Below are 23,695 nucleotides of genomic sequence, written 5' to 3'. Positions count from 1 at the left end.
TTACACCCTAGCACCCTGCCCACTAGCATTCCAGGGTCCAGGCACCAAATGCCCAGACTGCATGATTCAAAACACACATCCCACCAGGTCCCCAAGCCGTCCGCGTTTGTAAGAGGAAATAAAGGTATCTTAAAAGCATTTTCTTCCAGAAACACTACAACACAAAATAACACAAAAAAGGACTTTGTTTTAAAAGTGACTTGGGTTATAATGGAAGAAAATGTCACACTGGGGCCTGCAATTACTACACTGGGTTATGTTTGCTTAAGATTAAAAATAGTTTCATCTTTCCTTCCCAGGAGCCTTCCCTCCTGGAGGAAAAAACCCCAACCAGACCATCACCAAGTTCAGAGGTCCCAGAGCTAAACGCAAGGTCTGGGCAGGCTTAACCCAGTGTTTCTCAGTCATATTCCCTACTAACAATTCCCGATCACAATCCAGAAGATACATGGCAAGCTCACAAAGATGCCATCAGCTGTCTGGTCCTTACCTTTGGGCTTAATGCAATACAAGTAATTCCTAAGGGGGTAAAACAAATTCTAATAATACAACAGGACAAAAGTGAAAAGCAGGCTTCCTTCCCAGCCTCAGGTGAGCAGGCTGGGTTTCCTCAGCAGCTATCCACAAATGACACATTTAATTTGTCTCTAAACCCATACACAAGTACATCTCTCTTTAATTCATTCTTAAAGCTCAAATGGAATCACATATTTCATAATTGTTACTTTTCAAATTTACTAGAACTGGAAGACCTCAGCCCCAGTGGCTGGACCCACCTCACACTCACCCTTGCTGCTTGTGGCACATTTAAGTGTCTAAGTATCCTGCCTCTTTTGCTCTCAAGGGTGCTCTGACTCTCATAGTTGCATTCTTCTGGGAGGAAATCTGAGCATAAAATTCTAGATGTGAAATTACTGGGTCAAAAGTTACATACATTCGAACTGACAGATATTGGCAAAATGCCTTCAATTTACATTCCCACCTAAAGATAGAAGTGACTTTTACCTCACTTTCCCTAAAACTAAGTTATTGGCAAACTCCTTCATTAACAACATAAGAAGGAAGAGGGAGGAGAATGGGACAGGTTGAAACAGCATGAGAAAGCCATTTGTCCCTCTCGTATTCCTTGAATATTGGGCACGGTGGGTAGCAAGTGTCATAAACTCAAACTGGGAGTAGTGGTACTTCACGGTCAGCCAGTGCAACAGTATGGGAGGGTGAGCATCTAGATGACTAATGAATCAAAACATGGTGCTATGTTTTTCTAGTCAAACTTGACTACCTCAGAGGAAAATTGCTATGGAGAATTTATGGGCGAATGACTCCAAATAATAAGGTATCTGTGGTGTTCTTTGCTCCCATTGTTTCTTCCCTGGACCAGCCCTCCAGACCAGGGTACCTCCCGAGCCCACCCCAGAACAACTCCAGGGTCAGAGCAGGGAAACACAGGCATAACTGCTGAACACAAGGAGAGGAGAGGGAAGCTGAGAGTATTTTGGGGCTCCTGAGTCTAACCTTCATACTGTAGTTTCACTGTTCTGAAAAACATGAACTTTCTCTAATCATTACTTCCAAATCTAAGTTTGATGCCTGCTGTCCTTCAACTGAAGTGCAGGGCCTGACAGGAATGCTGGAGACCAGCTGTCCTGGAGGTAGCACCCTCCTCTCTTGGGGCCCTGGGGAAAGAGCCATCTATCCCAGGCCAATGCAGCCATCTGGGACAGGCAGCCATGCGCCTAACTACAGAAGTACTCACTACTCCACTCTCCTCTTTCTCTCAGAGCTGCCTAAGTTATACATGTGGATAATTAACCCAACAGAAAGTGGTACCCAGAACCGTGACTGACATTCCAAACTCCTAAGATGACCTTCCCAACTCTCTATCATGCTAGTTCTTGGTTCGAAGGCTGCCTGGAAAAACCAAGTGACCCAGGCAACTTCACCAGGATGAGGAGTAACAGGAACTGGGAGCCACACCCCACCATGAGGACAATGATACAAACCCTGGAGAAAAACACCAGGACCAGAAAGAAGGAACACGAAGCCCTTTAGCAGATGCTATGGTTACGTTATCTTCTAGAGCCAGACACCAAACTATTGAGGGATGAAATGACCGGATATCTGAGACTTGCTTCAAAATTATGTGAGGTGGGGCAAAAGTTAGAAACGTGAATATTATGCTACGCTAGTCACTAAGCTAGTCATTAAGAGTGTACTTGAAATTCCCCATAATAAAAAGTTCAAAAATAAAATACAACAAAAGACGTATAAACAAAATCCCCAGTTATTAAAACATCAAATATATCCGCAACTCATTCTTAGTATATACCAACAGAAGACAGGAACAAGAACATTTACATCAGTATTATTCAGGATGTCAAAAACTAGACACAGCCCAAATGTTTACCAACAGGAAAAGCAGTAAACTGTGATATATTCGTGTGAAATACTATACGACAAAAGAGAACAAAATGCTGTATAGAACCACACAGACGCCACAGACCTAATGTTTAGCAAGAAAAAAAACAAATGACAGTACGCACACGTTCTATCATTCCACTTACATGAAGATCAAGAGCAGGAAAACTAAGCTTAAGGACAGAGGTTAGAAGAGTGGTTACTTTAGTGAAGGGGCACCTGGGTGGCTCAATCTGTTGAGCATCTCTTGATTTCGGCTCAGATCATGATCTCCTGGTTCGCGGGTTGAGCCCCGTATGGAGCTATGCCCTGACAACGTGGAGCCTGCTTGGGATTCTCTGTCTCCCTCTCTGCCCCTCCCTTGCTTGCCTGCACTCTCTCAAAATAAATAAACCTTAAAACAAAAGAAGAGTGGTTACTTTGGGGGAGATGCTGATTGGGGAAAGGCACAATGGAACCTTCTGGAAATGTTCTAGATCTTGATCTTAGTGGCGTACATAACATAAAAATGTGTTGAGTTGTACATCTATGATTTATGCATTTTGCTACATGTATAAATAATGCTTCAATTTTTAAAAAATTGGTGACATCAAAAAAAATTAAATGCTACTAGTTACCAGGTGATTCAGTGAAACAGCTTTATCTATAAAAGAATATATTTTCAAAGACTCAAGAATGAGAAAATTCAGCTCTGGCCTAGGATAAATTGGCCAGCGCCTGCTACCTGCTGACACCTCAGGGGAAAGCAGGGCCTCCTAACTACTTTCACTGCTAGCTGATCATAGATAGCAAACACCAACACAGCAGCCAGCACTAGGAAACATGGCTTTAACTCCTGCTTTACCACCCTAAGCAAGTAGCCATAATTATGCCCTCACCAAAACATGAATAATTCCATTTTTAAATGTAATAGTAAAGATCACTCATACGGGAGATTTGGCATTCCCCTCACTGCCATGCCTGCTGCTGGCTGCCTGACACCCACTCCCATGGGCAGCTCCTGAGCACTGCTAGGCAGCCTCTGTGGCCCTTCCTCCAGCACAGCCCACACCTCCCTGACTGGAATTCCTTACGTTCTCCTCCCAAAAGGACAAACTCTCAGAAAACTTGGGATTCAAAACAAGAAAACAAAACCTGGTCTACTTCCTTAGGCCTAAGCAATCTTAGTGGACAGAACAACACAAAAATCTGAATTTATTTGGCTTTGAAATGAAGTATAACATAAACGAAATTTTAAATGTGTGAAATAGTAACACCACAAACAAAACACCACATGCACGTGTTAAGTGTCTCAGCACTAGGGAAAGGCCAGATAAACCCCAGGACGGCACATGATACCTTTCCTCAGTAGCAATTCCCACTTGAAGGGCAATGAGCTCAGTATATACAAAGGTGTAGGCCAGCCACTAGTACAGCCCTTTACCTCCAGATCCTCACAGCAAAGGTGGATCAGGCAGCTGCTGTCTCTGAGGTGAGCACAGAGTCACCCCCGCATCAAACATAGGCTTGGGCTGCCCATCAAATTCTGAGGGAAGCTGAGTGGGGCCTGCAAACGAGAAAGCCAGGGCCAGCTGACAAGTTCCTGGGCCTGGAGCCTACGCCTAGTCTCACAATGAAACAATCTCTGGCCCTCCACACGCCCACAGCTTTAGCCACCTACCAGCACAGTTGCAGCACTGGCAGCTGGCACACTTCCCTATTCTGAAAGGCAGGTTTCTGTACCCAGAGCTTGATACCAGCATGTGAGGCCACGACCACAGCCCACAGAGCCTTCCACTGTTCCCCCGGCCCACTGGCCCAATGGCACAGATATGAGGAAAAGACGGGATTCTGGCTGCTCTCTATGCCCTACCCAGATTTTTCCATTTCCTTACCACTGGGGCTGTGCCCCACAAGAAGAAAATCGTCTGAAACAGCTTTCAAACACAGAGAAAATTTGTAAAACACAACACTCATGGGACAGAGTATGAAGCAACCATTTAAATCATCAGGATCAACACCTTCATTTTACAGATGAGTAAACAGAGGTTTCGACAGTCCCCCAGACGGTGAGCAAATAGTATGAGATTCCCTCTCCTCAGCCTCAAACAGCTCTTTTCCCATCAGAACACCATATAAACAAAGGGGGAAAGGAAGGAAGGAAAGTTGAAAATAGGGGATAAAATGATGGACAGACAGGGAAAGGCAGGAACATTGGGAGTTAGAGGGAAGGGAGGGCCTGAGAGGTGGATGTTGCTGTGAGTCCACTTTGGTGAATTAAGCCAGAGGAGACATCAGACTCTTCCTCTTGCAACACCTGTCACATGGGTTCTGGAGAGACTGGTTTGACAAGGACTACAGAGCCAGTGAGAGGCTGGGCTGGGCCTGGCCTCTCCTCAGGCCCTCGTCCTCCCACAGAAGTGGTGCTCTGGGTACCAGCAATGAGCAATGTGGAACAAGAGGAAAGCAGCCCTCCAGCCATGCCAAAGGTCCAAACCTGAGGCTGATCGGCCTTTGGATCCAGTCATCGATTCACAGGAAATGCAAAGAAGAGCATGGGTGGCCTGCACCCTGAGACACCATCTGCTAAATTTGGACTGTGGGAGGGGCACCTAGGTGGCTCAGTCAGTTAAGCGTCCAACTTTGGCTCAGGTCATGATCTCACAGTTCATGAGTTTGAGCCCTGAATCGGGCTCTGTGCTGACAGCTGGGAGCCAGAAGCCTGGAGCCTGCTTTGGATTCTGGGTCTCCCTCTCTCTCTGCCCTTCCTCCACTTGTGCGTGCTCTCGCTCACACTCTCTCTCTCAAAAATAAATAAACATTAAAAACAAATTAAAAAAAAAAACTTAAACAAAAATTTGGACTGTGGGAAGACTCCACAAATTTAAGTGTCCAGGGTTTTCAGCAGATAATTGCAAGGAAAGGGGATAGAGGGGGAATCTGTAGATTAAAGAAACTTAGAAGACATACCAAGTTTTAAAAATGGTCAAAACTGGGGCACCTGGCTGGCTCAGTCAGTTGAGCATGCAACTCTTGATCTCAGGGTTGTGAGTTCAAGCCCCATGCTGGGTGTGGAGCTTACTTAAAAAAAAAGAAAAGATAAAATTAAACTAAACTACAGTGCCTAAGGATACACATGTGGAAGATAAAACCAAAAATAAATGTAAGGAAATGGATACAAAAAAACAGGTTGGGGGTCACCTTTGGAAGGTAAGAAATGGAGGGCTGTAGCAGGGATGGGACCCACCAAGAGGTCTCTGGTAGGGCCAGCAAAGCTCTATTTCTTAACCTTATAATTCACTAAGCTATATTTTTTTTTGGGGGGGAGAGGTTATTTTCTCTATTTTTGTTTTATTTTACACTAGTAAAGTTTAAAAAAAAGGTTAATAAAATATTTTTAGGGGCACCTGGCGGACCATCAGTTGGTAGAACTCTTGATGTCGAGGTCTTGAGTTCAAGCCCCACCTCGGGTGTGGAGCCTACTTTAAGTATACATACGTATATTATACACATACACATATGTATACATATACATAAATATACATATATATGTATATACATACATATATAGTTTTAATAAGGTAAAGTGATATTGCAACAAAATGAATGCAGAAACAATATAAGAATCCAGCTGTCTTCTACAAGCCAGATATTAAAGAATTTGCAAAAATGCAAAAAAAAAAAATAATAACAATAAGATGAAGTAAACAGGTGCGCCTGGGTGGCTCAGTTAAGTATCTAACTCTTGATTTGGGCTCAGGTCATGAGCTTATCATGGTCGTTAAGACTGAGCCCCATGTCAAGCTCCCAGTCAAGCCCCGTGCTGAACATGGAGCCTGCTTAAGATATTCCCTCTCTCTCTCTCCAAACAAACAAACAAACAAACAAACAAAAGATGAAATAATCATAAAACCAAACCAACCCTGGAAGAGTTTGAAGACTGTGTAAAGCAGAACATGTAGAAAGACAGGAAGGGTGAACACAGAGGTTAGCCCCACAGCCAACTAGGTGGGTACCTCCAATTCTGGGGTTCGGCATGAGGAACCCCCAGTGGCCACTCCCCTGGTGCTATGCTCTCCAACAGTTGTTAGTTATTAAGCTGATGTTGCAGCCACCTGTGTGGCTCCTTTATCCATCTCTCAACCAGTTCTCAGAGATAAATTGTTTATTTTTAACTGGGGAACCAAAAATCCCCACGTCTCCTCCAGGCATTACTCCTTCCACTGCCGATTTTCCTGACTCTCACAGCCTGAAGGGTTTTAACTTGCTCCCCTGGTAAAGCACACCAACACTGCCTTTCAGATTCCACTATTCCTCAGCTCTGGCCTAGACCAACCTCACTGCCTTAGTTTCTGTTCAGAAGCTACCTCTATCTACACCATAAATCCATCATTTTAGGGCTGGTCAAAGTCTCCCATCCCTACTCCTAGCCGACTTGACCCCACAATGGTTTCTAGATCCCACCCCTTGCTGTCCCCCTGGCCTCCCATCTCCTCCAACTTGGGGATTAACAGAGCAAACTTAACAAAGTTCCTCTGCTCACTGTTATCTTCTCCCTCCCCTCTCCTTTCCAGGGTTCATCTTCTCTAATCCCCCTCCCATTTGGTCCTGCAGCTTCCTCAATTAACCCCCAAATTCCCCCCACATCCTTATCCAAATCGCTACCAAACCAAGAGGGCTTCCATGGTTCACTTCGGCCAATCTCTGAAACACCATTTTGCAGGCCCTACCAGGATCACCTAAGGCATGGCATCAGCGCCAGGAACTGGCTCAACAGGTCACAGACATACCTGTGTGTGCCCAAATGTCAGTATGGCTTTGAAAATAATCTAGAACTGCAGTTATCCAATCACTGTGTTGTACACAGTGATTAGTTTCCACAGAAACTAATGTAACACTGTGTGTCAACTACAGTAAAAATACCACCACTACCACCACCACCACCACCATCATCATCATCATCACCTAGAACTGCCTCCCAGGCTCTCCAAAGTCCTCTTCCTGATGCCTCATATCACTCTCTGAGATGGGTCTAGCCCCCCCCCCCCCAAGATGAATCAGAGGCATACTGACTGCCTATGCTCACTTCGGGGGTGTGACCTTCAGCCTCTCCAAAACACTTTCTTCTAAAAAAATACCAACTGAGAAGAAATAATCTTCACTTCTCCTTCCTCTTTTGCCTCAGTAGGGCAGGGCCCATACCTGTCTCACCCATCACTAGATCCATCCCCAGAGCCTAGCACAGTGCCCAGGACATGACAGGAACTAAAAAACCACCTGCAAATGAAAGAACTGAAACCCAGCACCAACAGGGCCTGCCCACTGAATGCCAGCTGACAGTCTTTTCCACAGTCCATAGGCTAGCCTGTCTTACAAGGCTGCTTAATAGTATTTAATCTTAAACACTTCCTAAATCAAATTCCTTTTGTCTTTAACTTTTTCCAATTATAACCATAGATTCATTAGGTGTGCTAATGCATGTAAAACACTTACAATAAGGACCTGACACAGAATAAACACTTTAAAATATATATATACAGGGGCGTCTGGGTGGCCCAGTCGGCTGACTGTCCAACTCATGATTTCAGCTCAGGTCACGATCTCAGGGTTCGTTAGATTGAGCCCCACAAAGGGCCCTGTGCTGACAGGGCAAAGCTTGACTGGGATTCTCTCTCCCTCTCTCTCTGCCCCTCCCCTGCTCTCTCACTCTCTCAAAATAAATAAATAAACATTTAAAAAAATTTTTTTAATATATACACAAAATACAAATATTCCAGTCACCCATAATCTCATATGAGTGTAGTTTCTGTGCCTCAGACAACCTACATGAGCAGACCAGCTTAAGAACATGGGCATTGCTATGAACACTACTGGGTGTCCTGGTTTCTCCACCTCAGACCCAAATGTGAAATAAAACTGCCAAGGTCAGTAATCCCTCCAAAATGACAAGGAGTCTGGAGTGCCTGCAGTAGAAATGGACTTGCTTCAATACTGGGGTTTCTTCTATTCTATTGAGAATCAGCCTATACAGTGGCCTTCTCTGGACTGCCTGTTCAGCACCGTCTAGAACTACTCCCAGGCTGGGAGCAACCCTGTGGGCTCTGCTTCCCCTCTAGCCTATCAGAGGATTTAGAGTGAGCGTTTAGAGCTTTATTTTCAACTCCCCTCTGGTGGTATCATGTCATTTTCTTATCTGATAACAGCCTACAGCTCTACCCTCATGTGCCTCTAACACAAAGGTCAGAAACCAGATGCTTCCAGTATCTGGAAATCATGTGGAGACTGCCCCACTGGGAACCCAGAGGCAGCTCCCACCCAACACAGAATCATAAAACACAGTGCCTACCTACATCACTTGGAGGCTGGAACCCGATTTTTACCTTTAGGAAAATTATTCTCTGCTTAGAAGTTCGGCACTGTTGGTTGTACCCTCGCCCCATCACACCCCAAAGAATTTGTACTCAATTTGTCCCTCTAGGAGTCAAGGAAGCCCAAAACAGTTCTGGTTTCCAGGGAGATGTTGACTTTACAGAGTAAGGTTCAAGCATTCCATACTAAGTTGTTCCTATTAACCAAAACAATAATTATAATAACACCTCAAAATTCCTGTTCTAAAGAATTCCAACCCTACAGCTTACTGAATTACATGTTCCAGGTATAGAATCTGCTGCTGCCAACATATAACCAGGAGCACTCACTCACTAACTCCTGGTCTCTTAAAATGCAAGTTGGCTGCAAAGCCAAAGTTTAATAAGTTACCCAGTCAGGAGGTCATATGGTCATGAGGGGAAAAAATAAGTACACATCTAGTCCTTTGAAAACCAAGGGCTTTCACTCTAAGGCATGCACTGCTGCTGATAGCTTGAAAAGATATAAACAGCGTACAGAAAAAGAAACAAAGCACTTCCAGTCACTCAACTCACATGCAACAACGTTGTCAGCCTATGCTCCTTCTACTTCACTGGTAAGATTCAAGAAAACAAACCTGGGCACAAACAACCTCTGAAGAAACTTCTTAAAAATCTAAACAATGTTGGGACGCCTGGCTAGCTCAGCCAGTGGAGTATGCAACTCTTGATCTTGGGTCATGAGTTTGAGCCCCACACTGGGTGTGGAGGTTACTTAAAAAAAAAAATCTAAACAAGGCTGTCTAGTTAACAGAGAGAGACCTTGGTCCTCAAAGTATTTTCATCCTCTTACTCATCTTGACAGAGGCCAATGCCTCCAAGGACCACCCGCCCCAACAAGACACCGTAGCACTCAAAACCCCACAGATGAGTGAGCAGTCAAGGTAGAGCTGCTTCCTGGGAGGTACCAATGGGCTTGTATCTAGGTTTGATTCTATCAAATGCTAGCTACATCTAAAATCACCTATTACATTTGTAATTGTGAAACATAATAAAAAAACACCCCTGAACCCGTAACTCAACCTAAGAAACATAACCAGCCTTTGTTAAATATCAGAGTCCTAATTTACACCGGAAAGGAAAAGGATAAATGTAATATTAACAAGTAGCCATTACAGAACAGTACAGGGAACATTACTAGTCAACCTTTATTTCCTTCTCAGCAGCTTATGGGAAGGATACTCTGTCCCAGTTTTACTGAAGCAGAGAGGTCAAGGGCCTTACTTAAGCCATATTAGGATGCAAGGGTCCCAGGGGACTCAGTATATCTGACAGGTTCCTTCCTCAGGCCCCTGTTTCTACTGCTGAGAATACTCAGTTTTCTTTGTCCAACCTCATCACACTTGTGCCAAAATCTTGCTGGTTGTGCCAAACTCTTGCTGGTCTTGCCAAAGTGCAAGAACCTTCAGTGGGTAGACCTCACCTCTTGGGAACTCATGACCCAAAACACTATGTATGAGCAGGCACTATCTGAAAGAAGAGTTCTCCATTAGAACTCAATACCCTCTTATAACAAGTGCTGGTATTGATAGTGTGATCTCAGCATGGTAAGTATGTTTTATTCTTTTATTTGATAAAAACAAAACGCCACCTCCAATCCTAAAACAGAGAAAAGAAACCTATCATTCTGCCCAGTCAGAAGGATAAAATAGACTAGATTTTGTCCCCCTCTAATAAAAGAAAAAAAACAAAAGGTAGGAGGAAGGCAAACACCCAGGGTAGTGCCAGTGCCAGCTGCTCCTTTCAGAGGACACTTCCACAGAAGACGAAGAAATCAGACATACTGAAGCTTCATGGAAAGAATGGAATTTTTTTACTCAAATGATCTTTCCAGTACCATTCCGAATAATCTCCCTATCTGGGTTTTAAAGGAACAAAATTAGCAGCCATCCATGCAATCATATAGACTTCATGTAGAAAAGCCCTCTGCCAACTCCAGGAGGGCCTGACCAGGGCTTTTCCATCCTCCTACGATCACCAGCTCACTCACCTGATCCTTACAGAACCTGCTAATGCACAACAGCTGACCATACATCTGGCTCCCCATCTGAAACTAACACCCCTGAAAAAGAAGCAGCCTCTATCTGTCCACTCACAAAAAACAGAAGTACCTCATACTTTTTTTTCCCCAAGGACACACTGGTCTAGGGTCAAAAGAACCACCTGATTGGGGCACCTGGGCGGCTCAGTCAGTTAAGCATCCGACTTCGGCTCAGGTCATGATCCCGCGGTTTGTGAGTTCAAGCCCTGCACTGGGCTCTATGCTGACAGCTCAGAACCTGGAGCCTGCTTCAAGCTCTGTGTCTCCCTCTCTCTCTGCTCCTCCTCCACTCATGCTCTGTCTCTCTCTTTCAAAAAATAAACATTAAAAAAAAAAAAAAACCGCCTGATGGGTAAGGCACTTTGGTATCAGGAGAGAATATCCACGTCCAAAACAAACCTGTTTTTTAAAAAGCTGAGTCCCGGGGCGCCTGGGTGGCGCAGTCGGTTAAGCGTCCGACTTCAGCCAGGTCACGATCTCACGGTCCGTGAGTTCGAGCCCCGCGTCAGGCTCTGGGCTGATGGCTCGGAGCCTGGAGCCTGTTTCCGATTCTGTGTCTCCCTCTCTCTCTGCCCCTCCCCCGTTCATGCTCTGTCTCTCTCTGTCCCAAAAATAAATAAAAACGTTGAGGAAAAAAAAAAAAAAATTAAAAAAAAAAAAAAAAGCTGAGTCCCTCTGGCTTCCCCTACCTGGAGAATCATATTCTAGCATTTCACATCTTGAATAAGTTCTATAGTTGATTAAAGCTAAAACAAATTTTTTCCAGCCTTACTGAGATACAATTGAAGGCCAAAATAAATTTTTAAAAATTTAAAGCCTATTTCATTCACAAATGGATTAATCCTATGCTTCCCAGAGGATTCCAAACATAAGAAAGGCCTGGAGAGAGTGCCCAGCCTCTTGTGACCAGGCACTAAGCCACCCTTGGGAGCAGCAGGCCTGCCTCTCCAAATATGGCCTCAAATCTGTTGCAAGAGTGAGCTCAGGCCTGCAAAAGGGTCCACAAGAATGTTTATCAAGACGTGACAAAATCAGAGGACAGACCTAGGAGCAAACAAAACACAAGCACCATGCCTCAGAACAGTCCTGAACAGCAGGGCAGCATGTGAGGAAATGACTACTTGCTGGGCCCTCAGCACCCAGAAACCACAGCAGACCAGACAGAAGCCACAGCAGACCTGACACTGTGCCTGCAGGCACAGCCCACAATGAGCCCCATTCTCCCTGGAAGCTCATGGCAGGAGAGAAGAGGGGAGACAAGGATATTCCTTCACCCCCTCACACAGAGGAAAAGGGCAAAGGCAGCCTGGGGCACCATAGGCACATGAGCAGCCATTTTCCTTTCCACCTTTTTGATTCAAAAAGAAACCCCTCTTTAAAAAATCAGAAGGGAGACCTGAGGTCCCATCTGATTAAGGTAGCATTAGATGGGCAAATTAGATGCCTTACACAAGAGTCCCCTCTCTCGTCATCAATGCCTAACCAGAAGGAAAAAAACTCAAGGCTTTGAAGGGAGAGGGGACCCCACAGGCCCTGTCAGCTCAGGGCGGGCATTCCAAGGAAAAGAATCAACTTTTCCTGCTAAGAATTTCTTCCCAGAGCCAAAGAATCCAGTCGCTTTTTAAAGTACTTTAAAACTGGAAAAAGCACATCTTCAGACTGGCAAACACAGTATTTTAAGTCTATGCTGTTGACCCTTCTGACAAAATATTGTGATCTTTTCCAGGTAAGCTGGTAGCACAAATCCAGAGGAGAGAGTAAGACAGGAATCCTACTGTTATCTATTTGAGACTTTAATGAATTCTATTTTTAGATCTTTAATAAAGAGCTTCTCTTCTAGTCTCCTCCCACCAAATTTCTCTACTCAGGCAATTCAATCTTCCCAACACTGCTCAGTCTAAAAATATAAGACACTTATTCAGGCATGCTTAACATAACAGGTAGAGCAAAGTTCTCTACATTTCCTAATTTTCCACAAGATGCAGAACCCACCCCTGCTCAAGGACCACTCATCAGGCTGGTCTCCACTATTAAAAAATCCAGTAAGCAAGGCTCCCTGAGGTCAGGGCAGTTATGATGCAAAGATAACCTACCAGCCCAAACAGGAGTATACACGTGACATTTATAGTGATGAGAGATGTGTGTTTTATGGAAGCATTCCATAGTAAAATAAGGGCCCAGAAAATGGATGGTGTCCCAGGTTCTGATTAATAGCCAAATAAAAAGGAAATACTATTTGGAATTCCATTATTCACTGTATGATTTTTCTTGGCAAAAATTGGCTGAAGTATCAACCCAGTCCTAGAGAACTGAGCTAATTAAGAGAGGCATGTATGACAACCAAGGCAGAACTGGTTCACTTCTGCTATAGACAGCCTTGGGAATCTTAAGTAATCCCTTATCAATCCCTAGGATGCTTGGAGGGAAATGCTCCCAGCACAGAGAGAGGTAAAATAGAAACGACCATATCATTTGCAAAAATAAACATCTCCAAGTCCACTAACCTATTTCAGTAGATACCAACTATTATTACTTTTTTAATGTTTACTTATTTATTTTGAGAGAGAGAGAGAGAGAGAGAGAGAGAGAGAGAGAGAGAATTCCAAGCAGGAATTCAAGAAATCCAAGCCCCAATGTGGGGCTTGATCCCACAACCATGAGATCATGACCTGAGCTAATACCAGGAGTTGGGTGCTTAATCAACTGAACCACCCAGGTGCTCCTAGATACCAACTATTAGAAAGAACTCTGGGGGCACCCGACTGGCTCAATCAGTAGAGCAAGTGACCCTTGATCTCAGGTCATGAGTTCAAGCCCCACGTTAGGTGTAGGGCTTACTTTAAAAATAATAATAGGGGCGCCTGGGTGGCGCAGTCGGTTAAGCGTCCGACTTCAGCCAGGTCACGATCTCGCGATCCATGAGTTCGAGCCCCGCGTCAGGCTCTGGGCTGATGGCTCAGAGCCTGGAGCCTGTTTCCGATTCTGTGTCTCCCTCTCTCTCTGCCCCTCCCCCATTCATGCTCTGTCTCTCTCTGTCCCAAAAATAAATAAATGTTGAAAAAAAAAATTTTTTTTTTAAAAAATAATAATAATACGGGGTGCCTGGGTGGCTCAATTGGTTAAACACCCGACTCTGGCTCAGATCATGATCTCACAGTTTGTAGGTTCAAGCCCTATGTTAGGCTCTGTGCAGACAGTTCTGAGCCTGGAGCCTGCTTCAGACTCTGCATGTCTCTCTCTCTCTCTCTCTCTCTCTCTCTCTCTCTGCCCTTCCCCCACTTGTCCTGTCTCTCTCTCTCTCTCTCCCTCTCAAAAATAAACATTAAAAATGTTATTGATAATAATAAATTAAAGAAAAAAGAAAGAACTCTGTAAGAGATGCTTCTTGTTTGTAGATCCCCATACTCCACATACAAAAACTCAACATCCATAGAAATGAAGAGCAAGTGCTAAGCTGGGCACTGGTCATTGTTTCCCTGAATATGACACATCCTTCCAAGTGTCTCACTTGTCCTTGAGCTCCCCTTGATGGCACCCTCCCCTATACTTAGGGTATCTGAGAGCTGGGACCGCCTCAGGAAGACTGAATCTGTGGCTACACCTACGCCCAATGGCAGAGAACATTGAGCCTGGGCCTCTGCATGGCTATAAAAATCACATATCCATACAAGTCACAGAAAAGGGACCAGGGAAAACATACACCATGCTTAAAAATAAAAACGAATACAAACCAGCCTCACTTGACATTACAGATGTGCTCCTACAATACAGATGTGCTCCTACAAAACTGTAAGTCATGTCTCACTTTTTTCAAAAGCTTTATATTTAATATGGTGATAAAAAAGATTCTAGGGGTGCTTGACTAGCTAAAGTCAGTGGGGTATGCAGCTCTTGGGTTGAATTCGAGCTCCACACTGAGTGTAGAGATTATTTTTTTTTTAAATAATGAAATTCTTAAAAAAAAAAAAAGATTCCAAAAAAGCTTAATGCCCAAAAATGTTAATAGCAACATTACATATTATAATCAAAATAAGAAACAACTATCTAAGAACTACGAACAGGTTAGCCATTACAAATGTTGTATATCTAAAACACAGCTCATGCTATAATGCTAAGAAAAAAGCAGGATAAAAATGGAGTCTATGCTCTAACCTAAACTCCGTAAAAGTGCTGCCCAAGGTCTCTGGAAGACACCCAGGTCTCAGGGAATAATGGCTGCTCCTAGGGAGAACTGGGGACTAAAGGGATGGGTAGAAGCTTTCCCTTGCATAATCCTTTTGAACTTTCTGAGTTTGTACCATGGGTTGGCATTTCCTATTTAAAGAGAGACTAGTGGGTGCCTGGCTGGCTCAGTCAGTGGAGCAAGCAACTCTTGATCCTGAGGTTCTGAGTTCAAGCCCCAGATTGGGTGTGATTAATTTAAAAATAATAAATTTTTAAAAATAAAATAAAGACTGACTACAGGTATCTGGCTGGCTCAGTTGGAAGAGCATGAGACTCTTGATCTTGGGGTTGTGGGTTCAAGCTCCACGTGTGGTGCAAAGATTAAATAAAACTTAAAAAAAAAAAAAAGAAAGACTAAACTTGGGGGACAAAGGATTTTTCCTTTCTTTTAATTTTCAAAATTTCTTATTTTAGATATATTTATTACTTGATACAGCTTTTTCCCCACTATAGTGTCTTAAAATCCCATAATCATTTTGCCAAGAATGCAAGTCCCAATCATCTTTCTTTTGCAGCAATCTCTTTTCAAGTACCTTACCTTGCCTTCTAGTGCTAGGCTGCTTTAAAAGTCTTTTATCTTCCTGAAGAGTAGAGGCCCTGCAGGAAAAGAAGGATCCAATATTGGTGAATGCCCACAACCAAAAAAGAATTACACCAAAGGAAGTGGGGAATGCCACTCAGTCTCCTGCCCACCCCACCAATCAGTCACCTTTCTTTGTCAAAGAGTGACAAACTAAATGTTTTCTGTAGAATTAAACCAGTACCAAAAACTGTAAACAATTTCAAAGACAGAAATAATTCCAATAGGGGCACCTGGCTAGCTCAATCAGTAGAGCATGCAACTCTTGATCTGAAGGTCATGAGTTTGAGTCCTGTGTTGTACATGGAGATCACTTAATTAAAATAATTATAATAAACAATTCCAATATCTAAAATTTAGACAGTGGTATTTTAACCTCAGGGCTATTAAATGTACCCCATGATGTGTAGGACAAAGTCAGCCATAAAAGTGATTTTTTTATATTCAGTTGATTGTTCCCACTATGAGCCTGATTTTATTTTTTAATGTTAATTTATTTTTGAGAGAGAGCACGAGCGAGGAGGAGCAGAAAGAGACACACACACACAGAATCTGAGGCAGGCTCTAGGCCCTGAGCTGTCAGCACAGAGCCCAACACAGGGCTTGAACTCACCAACTGTGAGATCATGACCTGAACCCAAGTCAGATGTTTAACCAGCTGAGCCACCCAGGCACCCCTATGAGCCTGCTTTTAAAACAGAAGTAGAGGGGCACCTGGGTGGCTCAGATGGTTAAGTGTCCAACTTCGGCTCAGGTCGTGATCTCGTGGTTCATGGGTTCATGCCCCATGTCGGGCTCTGTGCTGACAGCCCGGAGCCTGAAGCCTGCTTCAGATTCTGTGCCTCCCTCTCTCTCTACCCCTCCCCCACTCACACTGTCTCTCTCTCTCTCTCTCTCTCTCTCTCTCTCTCTCAAAATAATAAACATTAAAAAAAATTTTTTTAATTTAAATTAAAATTAAAAAAAAAAAATAAAACAGAAATAGAGGCACCTGGATGATTCAGTCAGCTAAGCATTCAACTCCTGACTTCAGCTCAGGTCATGATCTCACAATTTGTGGGTTCAAGCCCCACACTGGGCTCCACGCTGACAGTGAGTAGCCTGCTTGGGATTCTCTTTCTCCCCCTCACTCTCTGCCTCTCCCCCACTTACTCACATGTGCACATGTGCACTTTCTCTCTCAAAAATAAATAAACTTTAGAAAAAATAAAGCCAAAGTATAAACCCAGGCACCTGGCTGGCTCAGTCCGTAGAGCATGCAGCTCTTGATCTCAGGGTACTAATTTCGAGGCCCATGTTAGGTGCAGAGACTGCTTAAATAAATAAACTTATTGATTTTTGAGAGTCAGAGAGAGACAGAGAGCAAGTGGGGGAGGAGCAGAGAGAGGGAGACACAGAATCCGAAGCAGGCTCCAGGCTATCAGCACAGAACCTGATGTGGGGCTCAGACTCACAAACTGTGAGATCATGACCCGAGCCGAAGTCAGATGTCCACCCAACTGAGCCACCCAGTCGTCCCTTTAATTTTTTTTTTTTAATGCTTATTTATTTTTGAGAGAGAGACAGAGGGCGAGTGGGGGAAGAGCAGAGGGAAGATAAAGAATCCGAAGCAGGCTCCAGGCTCTGAGATGTCTGCACAGAGCCCGAAGCAGGGCTCAAACTCAAGAACCGCAAGATCATGACCTGAGCCAAACTTGGACACTTAACTGACTGAGCCACCCCAGGTGCCCCCAAAATTTTTAATTACAATAAAATATAAGTATAAATTAAATCAGCATACTGCTAAAGTTTCTTTCAGATTTAATTTACTCCAACAGAGAACACAGAACAGCTTCATCAACTTAGACATCTTCAGTTTATGTACCACTGCATCCCATCCATCTTTCCAGCCTAGACCCAGAGCAAAGTTAAGAAAATGCTTAGCTATCAAACACAAGAAATAGGAAAATAGGAAACCCTATTCATTAAAGCTAAATTAAGCCCTCTGGCTGGTGTAATTTTGTAAACTACTCTAAAATCCTATTTATAGAAATTGCTATCTGAGCAGTATTACTGACTAATGATCAGAGTGAAATAGAACGGTCAAAAGGCAAAGCAGGTTATGTGACTCGTAGGAAGACTGTTTTAAATTATTATCCAGAAGCATAGACACAAAAAGACCCACTGGGAAATAACTAGATTAATCACTTGTGTATTCAAAACCACTATCACCTTACTCCAGGCCTAGAATGTCAACACAGAAAAAGCAGAAAAAGATGGAGGCTTAAGAAGCAACAGCACAGAAACACTGGCAAAGGCACAGATACACTCTTTAATGGGGAGGAGAGAGAAAACTCCAGAAAAGGACAGAGAAATCCTTAACCAATACACAGGACACACTGAAGAACAACACACTACCTGAATTTATTCTCACTCGAGTTCCCTTGGAGTTCAATACTCTATAGTCCCCATTTGGGCCCCCGCAATGAAACCAGCATTTCTTACTTCTCTGAATACTCTGGAAGCCTCTAGCCTCCAAGCAGTCACACTCTGTAGTGGCTCCAATCTAAACAACACACCCAGAGGACCTGCATATTGAACCAAACTTCTCATCACTGACTTCCTATACAGGCTAGGAAAAACCTCACAAGGCCTCACTCTTATTCTTACCCATCCACTAAATGGGTCTATCACCACTTGCCATTCCACTAGGCTAGTTGTACACCTCTTATCAAGAAGGCTATGACCAAAATAAACTCAACTCAAAAAGGCAAGCAAGGTAAAGGGGGATCAACTTCACACTATCACGGGCTACCTTTAGTTTGCCCTGCGCAGGTCAAGTCTGCAAGTCAATGACAATTTTTCAATGAATCCAGCCAAAAGCCACATCATCCCTGCTATGATTCTGAGTCTCCCAAACTGTAGACATTTTAAAACACACTAGTCCCCTACCCACCAAGTGGGTCAACAAATCATGGTTTCTCCTCCCTAAGTACATCCCTTCCTCGCCATTTCTTTTGACCACCCTTTCTACCTCCAGCAATTGCACCCCCTGCAACCTGTGTCAAAACTGGAACACAAGCACTATCCCACTCAGAACTTCCAGAGATACCCTACTGACCTACCTCAGCCTTCAGGTCAGTCTTTTGCCCCACTTTTCCCCAAGGGATACTTCATTTGGCTCCAGCCTATCTACTCCTTGGTCCTTAGGCACAGCCTGGTCTTTACCTCCTCCACCTTTTTTAGCTCACCCAAGAACAGCCCCTCATCTTGCCTGCCTGCCACAGACTCAATCCTTCTCCCCTTTTGGCAGTCTAAGGGCCCCTCTTTATTCCGATTCTCGCAAGTCCTCACCAGTACTTAGCTGATGCTGCCTTACTCCTCCATCTTTCCATTGCCACCTTCTGCCCCTTCTACTCAATGGTAAATCCCTGATGGTACCAGCACCATTCAGGTCCCTAATGTCTGCTGAACTGACTCATCTTGAACCTTCTTTCTCCCCCTTCATTCCCCTGCTGACCACTATTCTTGTTCAGGTCCCCTGTCTCCCTACTGGAACACAGCAGTAACCAACTTGCCTCCAGTCCAGTCTCCAAACTCATACTGGAAACTAACTTTCTCTTCTTTAATATTTAAAAACTAAATTTTGGGGGGGGGGGGGAGCGCCTGAGTGGCTCAGTCAGTTAGGCATCTGACTTCAGCTCAGGTCATGGTCTCACGTTCATGAGCTCGAGCCCTACATCGGGCTCTGTGCTGACAGCTCAGAGCCCGGAGTCTGCTTTGGATTCTGTGTCTCCCTCTCTTTGCCCCTCCCCTGCTTGTGCTGTCTCTCAAAAAAATAAAATAAAATGTTAAAAATTTTTTTTAATTAAAAAAAAAGAATTATTGAAAAATAAAATAAGTTTCTTTAATGTTTATTTTAGAGAGAGACAGAGGGGGGGAGGGCAGAGAGAGAGAGAGTCACAATCCAAAGCAGGCTCCAGACTCTGAGCTGTCAGCACACAGCCCGACGTGGGGCTCAAATCCACAAACCGTGAGATCATGACCTGAGCCAAAGTCGGATGCCCAACTGACTGAGCCACCCAGGCGCCCTGATAAAATAAATTTTTTTAAAGTAAACTTATGCCCATCGAACTCACAACCCCAAGATCAAAAGTCGCATGTTCCACTAACTGAGCCAGCCAGGCATCCTGGGGCTCATTTCATAAAACCACCACAGCTGTGCTCCAAGACCTTCAAGGATCCCTGTTCCTACATAACTCTAAATTCCTCCATGTAGCATTCTGGTTCCAACCCAACCTTCCAGAACATACAGAAAAGGTGGCCAGTCTTCTCTCTCCCACGCCCTGCCTCTGTTCCACCTCTTTTCCTTCCAGAGTTGTGATCTTCCTGCCATCAACTCCTTCACCAATCAAACCACTAACCTTTCTTGAAGGTCCAGCTCAAATGAAGTCTTCCCCTAAAGTCTGCCCTTGCCAGCCTAAGACCCAAGATCCTTGGCTTACTTCAGCATGGTGCCCAGAGCAACCAGCACAGGCCCAGGAAGGCTCAGACAAACCCTGATTTCTAAGAATGGTCCCTCACAGTATGTTCCTGGAATTCTGTGTGGAGTCCCTGACCAACTCTCCCATATCACCCTGGCATTGTGCCTACCACCAGACACCTGGGCTTGGTCTTCGCCAGAGAAGCACCCAATCAAGGCTACCATTATCAGTTTGATACAACACAAATGCAGGTGGGCATAGCCACCTGTGACTCTACCACATGACAGCTGTATGACCTTGGGAACATTCCTTCATCTGTGACTCTGTTTCGACAGTCAATATAAAGGATTCTTATAACCATTAGCAATGGTGCACACAGAACAGAACCAGAACCTTTGACTATGGCTCATATAGTTCCATCATATCGCTAACCTAGAAAGCAAGAAAGGCTGAACAATTGTGAAGTAAAGGACTGAACATACTCTCCTCTGCATCAACAAGAATGAACACACCTCTACTCTAAAATCAATACAACAAGAACAGGAAATGCAATGCCCTAAGTTCAAGGGAGAGAGAAAGTTTTTAAAAAAATCAAATGCCATGCCTCTTCTTTCCCAATCTCCGTCAAAGTGGCCCCAGGGTCCACCATACTCCATCATTCTCAATGTTTAATAGACACCAGCAAACTTGCAGAAGACATAGTTAAATCTTCGGTCATGCTTAGTTTTCTGACCCACACATTCCTGAATGCAGGTTCCTTCTCCTACCTGCTCCCCCACCCCAACCCCCACCAACCCCAGCTTGGCATTCCCTCTACTCAACCTTTTCAGCCTCTCAGCTGGCTCCTCCTCCCTCCTCATCTCTCCTCTACTGGCTGACCTCACGACCAGAGTTCCTGAACCCCTCCCCTCCCTGCACCACCTATGTAGTCACCAGCCAAGATCTTTCTAAACATGGGTCTGAACCATGCCACTCCACTAATTTAAAAGCCTTCTCAGGCTTCTGCACCCGGAGTATAAAGTCTGAACTCCTGAGCACAAGAAAGGCCTATAGCTCCCACTTGCCAAGCTGGAGAACTCACAGGTGCTATTTTAGGAGCACATGTACATGTGGTTCCCTGTGTCCAGACCTTGCTGTCCCCCAGCTAATTCCTGCTGGCCCTGCAATGCTCGGTTTAGGAATTCCCTCTCTCCTCAGGCTCTCAAAGCACCATGTGAGCACACTTAGTGGGCAGATACTATCAATCATTGGTTCCCTAATCCTCACTGTCCCTGAAACGGGAGTTCCTTCAGGGCAGAGCCAGCTGCTTTTACATGGGTCCCCTGAACCTACCACAAAACCAGGCAAGTAGTGAAGCCAAATATTAGTTAAATGAATGAATGCATTTTGTCAAATCAACTTTTCAAAACAGGGAAGACTTGCTTTCTTCCTCTTTCAACCGCAGCTCATATCTGCAAGAGCTTTCATGTTCCAACCAGGTGTTTGTTGCTTATATAGTACTGCTTACTCTTCCTTTCATACAGTATCCCACAGGCTTTGAATAGGTTCACACTATGCATCATACTCTCCTCAAATCTGATTTCTCCAAGAAATGGCTCCTCTGCCTCCTTTAAACATACAGGCCATGAACTCTTATGCCTTGGCTCCACAGCAAACAAAGTCCAATTCAACTCCACACTCCAACTAGAGACTTTTATGCCTCCAAGGTTGAATCCTTTTTAAAACAGGGACATTCCAAAAGTATCGTTATCTCTGAGCACTAAGCATAGAACAACCTGATAAAGTTACAATATTCCATCTACACAAACTCCAAAACACCTGGTAGCACATCTAACTCTTTATCTGGACTTCTGTCCTATAAACACCACCCTCCCTGCACTGAATCTGGGTTCCATGCCAGGAATCGTTTCTCCTTGCTTATTTAGGGAAATGGCAGGCCTGGCTCCTAAGTTAGAACTCTAGGCTATAAACGTGCTTGCTGTCCCAGGCTCTAGCTTTCACCAAGGCAAACTTCACGATCATCATTAAAACTAATCCAGAAGTCGGTTTACAAATCTAAAAGCTTCACATGTCATAGAGAACAAAATATCCATTTTTAATCAGCACTTGAGTTTGTACGAAATTAACTTGGAATTTATAGCAGGATTCTAAGCAGAGACAGCATTTTCTCTGGAGACACTTTACAAATACACCCGCGGGTGAATCTGGTTTTCCAAACACCAAGTAAAAAGGTGAAAAGACAAGCGGCTCCCAAAGAAGCTCAAGAGTGTGTGTGGAGGCGGGGGCAGGAGGGGGGACCCCAAAGCTCTGAGCTGCTCAGGTACCAGCTGCTGCAGCGCCCTTCCCCGCCTCCTGCGGGGGGGTCAATGCCCCATCCTCAGGCTTCCACCCAACTGAGCCGCGCGACCCTCTTTGGAGGGCCAGGGGGCGGCCCGAAGGCCGCACACGCCTGCAGCCAACGCGCAGGCCCCGCGTTCCCCGGAGCGCGGGCCGGGCTGAGGCCTGGCCCATCGCCGCGGCAAGCAGCCCGGGCCCGGCCGCGGAACGCCCTGAGCCTTCGCCCGAGACACCGAGAAGAGGGGGGCGGCTCTCTCCGTGCCGCGCCGCTACCTCACCCGCAAGGACGTCCGCGACCGTGTCCCTATCCCGGGCCAAACCGCGAGCAGCAGCAGGTGTTCCTCGGAAGGCTTGGCCGGCCACGGGGATAGGGGCCTGGGCTGCTAAGCTCGGCAGCAGTGGACCGGCAGCGCACTCACCGAGCGCCGGCGGGCGGGCCGCGGCAGGTGCTTGCTCCTCCCGGCCGCAAGACGCCGCGCCGCCGCCGCCGCTCCCCGGGGACTCGGCGCCAAGCTGCCGTCGCCGCCGCTGCCGTAGCCGAGCCCGAGGAGCGCGAGCGCCGCACCGCAGCCTCCGCGCGAGCACGTACCGGGCGGTGAGAGGGCGCCGAGCGCGAGGGCGGGGCGCGCGGCCGGAACCTAGCAACCGCCTGACACGCGAGTGCCGCAGCCAATCCCGCGGCCAACTCCGCGCGGCGCCGACCGGCAGTCCGCGCGACGCCCGCTTCTGCCTGCGTCTGCCGCCCCGCAGCGCGCCGCACCCGCGCACAGGCCCCGCCTTCATCCGCGCCGCTCCGCTCATTGGCCCGCCACGCCCCTGTCCAAGAGGACACGCCCTATCCTGGAAGCCCTGCCCCCGGCCAGTAGCGTCCGTCCCCGGGACACGCCCCGGCCCGTCCGGATTGCCCCCAGCCCTCTGGGCTGGTAGTGGGGGAGGGGCGTCCCGCCAACCTCAGGCATTGGGGCCTCTGAGACGCTCCCAACCGACCCAGGGTGGTCAGGCTCGAGAACTGGCCCTGCCACAACTGACCACCTATCGTTTGGCCCTCCGATTTCCCTGGAACGCAAATCGAGAGGTATTTCTAAGCCATGAAAACAATCAGAAAGCGTCCTCTAAATTGCTAAGGATGACTACCCTGTTGCGTAGCCCTTACGCGGATGGAGAAACTGAGGCGAGGGCCGGAAGGGCGGGAAGCTGGCCGCTCTCCAAAGGCCTAACCCTTCCCGCGAGGACGTCCGGGAAACGC

At 45.7% G+C, this 23,695-nt stretch overlaps 1 protein-coding gene across 4 annotated transcripts in view; it reads right to left on the bottom strand.

The window, feature by feature from the left end:
* Positions 1-23,159, bottom strand: part of DAG1 (dystroglycan 1) — a 70,512-nt gene extending 47,353 nt beyond the window's left edge. The window contains exons 1-2 of one of the 4 annotated variants that reach the window (XM_040445367.1): positions 23,039-23,159; positions 15,608-15,666 (exon numbers count right to left, since the gene is read on the bottom strand). The gene's annotated coding sequence lies outside the window, so the exon portion shown is untranslated. The other 3 variants (XM_040445364.1, XM_040445365.1, XM_040445368.1) reach the window with 3 other exon arrangements.
* Between the last annotated feature and the right edge of the window lie 536 nt (positions 23,160-23,695).

Source organism: Herpailurus yagouaroundi, unplaced genomic scaffold (assembly GCF_014898765.1).
Source record: "Herpailurus yagouaroundi ecotype Mexico unplaced genomic scaffold, PumYag 193, whole genome shotgun sequence".
NCBI lineage: Eukaryota > Metazoa > Chordata > Mammalia > Carnivora > Felidae > Herpailurus > Herpailurus yagouaroundi.
This window is presented reverse-complemented; position numbering and strand designations above follow the sequence as displayed.